Below are 5,974 nucleotides of genomic sequence, written 5' to 3' on the forward strand. Positions count from 1 at the left end.
TGCTGGCAGGTGCCCTGCACTGCTGGGGGGTGGGGGTGCAAGGGGACATGAGTGGGGGCCTGTTGGCAGGTGCCCTGCACTGCCGAGGGTGGGGGTGCAGTGGGACATGTGTGGGGGCCTGCTGGCAGGCGCCCTGCACTGCTGGGGGGTGGGGGTGCAAGGGGACATGAGTGGGGGCCTGCTGGCAGGTGCCCTGCGCTGCTGGGTGGTGGGGGTGTAAGGGGACATGAGTGGGACATGAGTGGGGGCCTGCTGGCAGGTGCCCTGCACTGCTGGGCGGTGGTGGTTCAAGGGGACATGAGTGGGACATGAGTGGGGGCCTGCTGGCAGGTGCCCCTCAGTGCTGGGGGGTGGGGGTGCAATGGGACATGAGTGGGGGCCTGTTGGCAGGTGCCCCTCAGTGCTGGGGGGTGGGGTGCAAGGGAACATGAGTGGGACATGAGTGGGGGCCTGTGTGCAGGTGCCCTGCACTGCTGGGGGTGTGGGTGCAAGCGGACTTCAGTGGGGCATTAGTGGGGGCCTGCTGGCAGGTGCCCTGCACTGCTGGGGGGTGGGGGTGCAAGGGGACATGGGTGGGGTCCTTGTGGCAGGTGCCCCTCAGTGCTGGCGGGTGGGGGTGCAAGGGGACATGAGTGGGGGCCTGCTGGCAGGTGCCCCTCAGTGCTGGGGGGTGGGGGGGCAAGGGGACATGAGTGGGGGCCTGCTTGCAGGTGCCCCTCAGTGCTGGGGGGTGGGGGTGCAAGGGGACATGAGTGGGACATTAGTGGGGGCCTGTTGGTAGGTGCCCTGCACTGCTGGGGGTGGGGGTGCAAGGGGACATGAGTGGGGGCCTGCTGGCAGGTGCCCCTCAGTGCTGGGGGGTGGGGTGCAAGGGAACATGAGTGGGACATGAGTGGGGGCCTGTGTGCAGGTGCCCTGCACTGCTGGGGGTGCAACAGGACATGAGTGGGACATGAGTGGGGGCCTGTTGGCAGGTGTCCTGCACTGCTGGGGGGTGGGGGTACAAGGGGACATGAGTGGGGGCCTGCTGGCAGGTGCCCCTCAGTGGTGGGGGGTGGGAGTGCAATGGGAAATGAGTGGGGGCCTGTTGGCAGGTGCCCTGCACTGCTGGGGGGTGGGGGTGCAATGGGACATGAGTGGGACATGAGTGGGGGCCTGTTGGCAGGTGCCCTGCACTGCTGGGGGGTGGAGGTGCAAGGGGACATGAGTGTGGGCCTGCTGACAGGTGCCCTGCACTGCTGGGGGGTGGGTGTGCAAGGGGACATTAGTGGGGGCCTGCTGGCAGGTGCCCTGCACTGCTGGGGTGTGGGGGTGCAAGGGGACATGAGTGCGGGCCTGCTGGAAGGTGCACTGCACTGCTGGGGATGGGGGTGGAGGGGGTCATGCGTTGGTGATCAGTAGTGCAAGGTGACATGTGGCTTGGCTCGGTTGCATCCCCATGGTGGATGGGCTGCCTGCGGGACATGACCGGGGGTGCAGGGTAGTCCCCTGTGGTGTGGGCTGCCTGCAGGGGCCGTGGAGGGTGTAGAGGGAACACCTGGGAGGACCCACACTGCCAATTCACGTGTAGGACTCCCCTGTACCACAGATATACACATACCCTGCTCGCACAGGGCCTGCCGCGTGTGAAGCTTCCTGCGCACCCCCGAAATACACGTACCCCGCTCGCCCAAGGCCAATCGCGTGTGAAACTTCCCACGCACCCCAGATTTACACGAACCCAGGCCAATCGCGTGTGAAACTTCACATGAACCCCAGGAATACACGCACCCCACTCGCACAGGGCCTATCGCGTGTGAAACTTCCTGCAACCCCAGATTTATACGCACCCCGCTCGCCCAAGGCCAATCGCGTGTGAAACTTCCCGCGCACCCCGAAATACACGCACACGCTATTTTTACACAGCGGGTGTTCGTGTTTGTCGCGTACCCCTTTGCACGTCATTTGTCCTAGAGGGCCACAGTATGGGACAATCATCAGAGCTGTATATACGTGCTTTTTGTTAGCGCACATTTTGGTGCACATTTTTTTCATGCGCATGGACGCTACCGCCTGCCTTCTTGTGGCGTACGTGTTTAGGCCTGTGCGCGTCTTCGCCGGTGCGCTGGTTTACCCTATTCGATTCCATGAATACGTGTTGTAGGCGAGCGTGTGGGCGTTCCGCGCACTTGCCTCCTGTACTTCTCCCGTGATGCCCACATTTTCACGCGTTGTTCCCCATTGCCCATGTCACGCCCGTGTTACGTCTACTTTTGTTATGTGCGCCGCACTATGTGCGCTTTCGCTGTGGCCGTAGCGCACGCCGTTAGATGACCTGTGCGCCAGCGTGCACCAAGCAGATTTTCAGCTCACATCCCATATTTTACTCACGCACGGACTTCCATGAATCGATGTGCGCGGGTTTTGCTGCGATTTTTGCACTTGCTCTGCGATTTGCACAATTTCGCACGCTTGCGCTGGAATTTTCAGCGCATATTAATTCCATGAATCGGCCTGTGTTCTAATGTAATCTAGAACATTCTTTATTTTGTACACTGTGGTGCGGCTCCACATAAACACAGTCCTGTGTATCTGGGGTGCCTGGAAGTGTCCCTGCATCAGTGTCACAGGAGAGGTGTTCATCTGACAGTTTAAGTCTACTAAGTGGCTCAAGTGATATAAGACTAGTGAACACCGCTAGACCATAAGTCAAGACTATGGACCTAATGTGTTGGGTGGTATCCCGGCGCTAGTTGCGCCGGCACCGCCAGGAAACAGCCCAATGCTATTTTCATTACTGAAACTCAGACTGGAGCAATTTGCGTCAGATTCCGTGTTGGGGGGGCGGGGCATTAAGTCGCCATTCCCATTGGGTCCATTGTACCCAATAGGGATGGGGGAGCTATTACCGCCAACGGTAATAGCGCCGGCAGTAATAGCGCCAAAAACAGGCAGAAAATTGTAACTTTTACCTCCAGCAAAAAGCTGGAGGTAAAACTCCCATTTTCCACCCAACTCATGATTGGGCAGAGTGGTAAATGTGGCGGTAATACCACTACCGCTACATTTTACCGGTCCACCCAATATATGATGAGGCCCTATGTATTTAGGGGCATGGTATAATTAGCTAAACTAAGGAACATTTATGAGGTGTGTAGGATAAGATATTTAGGGGGTAATTCATGGAATAAATGTGCGCCGAAATCAGTGGAATGACATGCGCGTGTAATTTCCGGGATGTGCACCAAATCTGCATGTGGCGCACACGTCATTTCCACATTCCGAACACCGTGCGCAACATGCACAGCGAAAGCGCACAACGTCAGCGCACACATCAAAAAGGGGGCGGAACAAGGGGCGGAACGCGGAATGGGGAACAATGCGTGAAAATAAGGGCGTAACTGGGGAATACCGCTGGGAAGTACACGGAACACCCGAACGCATGTGAACTACACATATTCATGGAATCGAATAGGGAAAACCCACGCATGTCAAAACACACGCACACGCGCAATTACGTCCGCCACACGAAAGCAGGCAGAAGCGCCCTTGCGCAGCATAAAAGTGCGCACAAACAAACAAGCATATGCAGCTACAATGAATGTCCCGTTCCTCGCAGCAGTGATTGTGGGACACCGCAGGAGGAGAATAGCCAGGCCCGCATTTTATTGCCCAGGACCAGCCTTTTTGGAATGCCTGATGACCAGGTTTATGGTAGGTATAGGGTTCCACCTCATATCATGTCAGGGAGTGGGAGGATGACCTCACATCGCCCACCCTGTGCTCCCAAGCATTGAGCCCCTTGGCGAAGGTGCTCAATGTACTGCATTTTTTGGCCAGTGGGTCATTTCAGCGGACAACTGCCATAGTGGGGGGGGTCTCACAGGCCACGCAGTCATGCTGCCTACACCAGGTGTTGGCAATCATCACTGAGCGCCCCTCAGTCCGCAGGCACATATACATGCCCAGAACACCTGCAGAAAGGCAGGCCGTGGTCCTGGACTTCTACAGGGTGGCACAATGCCCCAAAGTGCTCGGTGCCATACATTGCACCCATGTGGCCCTACGTCCACCTAGGGCCACAGAGCACATCTATGGAAACCGCAAGCACTGGCATTCCATCAATGTGCAGGTGGTATGCGATGCCAAGGGGATCATCACCTCTGTATATGTAAACTTCCCTGGGTCCACCCATAATAGTTTCATATTCAGAATGTCCGCCCTGAGCTGGGCCCTGGAAGCTGAGAAGCATGGTGACACATGGCTCCTAGGTAAGTACAAATGCCTGTGCACATGCATACATGTCACACACAGACAAATACAAAAGCCCCACTAATGACAACTATTATCACCTTACCAGGGGACAGTGCCTACCCTCTGAGCACCTACATGATGACGCCCATACGGAACCCCACCACACCACCCCAGGTAAGATAGAACGCAGCCCATATTGCAACTAGGGCCATAGTGGAGTGCACATTCGGAGTGCTCAAGTCACGCTTTCACTCCCTTGACTGCTCTGGTGGCCAGCTACTATATGCACCCCCAGTAGTGTGCAGGATCATTGTGGCAGCATGTGTCCTGCACAACGTTGTAACATGGCATGGCGTACCGGTGGACATGGTGGTTCCCCCACATCCCCAACCACACGCACGGCCGCTGCGCATGGGAGGGGAAATGGCATGTGGCGAGGCAGCCCGTACCCAGCTTGTGGCCACATTTTTCACCTAAACTCCAACCCCTGCGGAGTGCACACAGGCCTGGCACATACCAGGTCACAATCGATGATGACAAAGGGACAGTTAACTGTCACTACCTTACCACCCTGAGAATGTGTCCACGGAAGTGCCTCATTGTGTGCATCCCTAGATACTTAAACACAACCCAATCCCATGTGACCAAAGGGAACACATTCAAGGCATCCCCCCCACCTTGCTAAACAGGGCATGAAAGGACTGGCATGCCACCCAAACCCTCCCAACACTCCTCAACCCTGACTGCCACACCATACCATGGCATGCAACATGAAAACATCCAACCATATGCACAACACATGACACAATATTCATGAAGTGCCATGTGAGAAATGTAAGTAGTCACCTGACAATTATACCTCACATGGAATCGGAAAAAAGGAGTGACCAAAACCTCACACCCTGAAAATGGTGCCACAAATGCATGCCACCAGTCGTTCAAGCAACAAAAGTCTGAATACCCTTCGCCATGCACACTGGACAATAGCAAATGGCCATATCAAACACAGCACACTGCACAGTACAGTGAATGTGCATTGCATTTGTGAAAATCCCTCAGCATCATTTCAAAAAATGGCATACAACCAAATATCACCCTTTCGTGCATGTATACGAATAATGACTCGGAAGTGAACATGGATTGTCGTGACACAGCATGCATCAGAAGGCAATCTGGGTGCAATGTAGTTGGGGGGGCGTGTTGTAACGCTCACCTGATTCCCGTAGAGGCGCCGGTCTTGACTGGGCGTATACCGTATCTTCAAAGGTGATGTGTAACACACGGCTGGCTCTTTGGGCTGGACCTCTGTGCACTGTATGTCTGGTTCGAAGGGTAAGATGTCTTAGGTAAGTGAACGCCGTGCTCTCCATCTGCCTCGAGGCAGGGTGCTGTAACCAGTTTCTTCACTGGATAAGGGGAGCAGGCCTCTTGACTTCAGAGGACTGCTGTCCGTCGTTTACTGCACGAACGGTAAGTTTCAAGTAATTCTAATGTCTTTAAAGTCTTTAGTAATGATGTCTCTTGTTTTGCAGGGTTCCGGCGATGGCGGATGGCGGGCTGAAGTGAGTTGAAGATTGAGCCCGTGTGATGAATAGAAGCGCCTGGAAGCACGTAAGTAAGCGCTTGTTGCCTGCTTCACGATGCGCTCTAACTGTCTTTTTATTTTGCAGGTACAAGTTCGGGGCGGCTGCAGGGTGCCGGAATACCCACTGGGTTAGATGTGGAAAGGAGTAATGGCACG

The sequence above is a fragment of the Ambystoma mexicanum genome, chromosome 10 (assembly GCF_040938575.1).
Source record: "Ambystoma mexicanum isolate Mex_15411 chromosome 10, UKY_AmexF1_1, whole genome shotgun sequence".
NCBI classification, from domain to species: domain Eukaryota; kingdom Metazoa; phylum Chordata; class Amphibia; order Caudata; family Ambystomatidae; genus Ambystoma; species Ambystoma mexicanum.